We start from the raw sequence: 293 nt of genomic DNA, 5'->3' as shown, positions 1-293 counted from the left end.
CCTTACTGCTTTTAAAATTCTTTCTTTGTTTAGTGCATTTGGTGTTTTTATTATTATGTGACAGGAGGCATTTCTTTTCTGGTCCACTCTATTTGGAGTTCTGTAGGTTTTTTGTATGTTTATGGGCATCTCTTCCTTTAGGTTAGGGAAGTTTTCTTCTATAATTTTGTGGAAGATATTTACTGGCCCATTACATGGGGAATCTTCACTCTCTTCTATGCCTACTATCCTTAGGTTTGCTCTTCTCATTGCGTCCTGGATTTCCTGGATGTTTTGGGTTAGGAGCTTTTTGC

The sequence above is a fragment of the Mastomys coucha genome, unplaced genomic scaffold (assembly GCF_008632895.1).
Source record: "Mastomys coucha isolate ucsf_1 unplaced genomic scaffold, UCSF_Mcou_1 pScaffold21, whole genome shotgun sequence".
Lineage (NCBI taxonomy): Eukaryota > Metazoa > Chordata > Mammalia > Rodentia > Muridae > Mastomys > Mastomys coucha.
The sequence above is the reverse complement of the archived record's forward strand: the minus strand, read 5'-3'. Positions refer to the sequence as shown.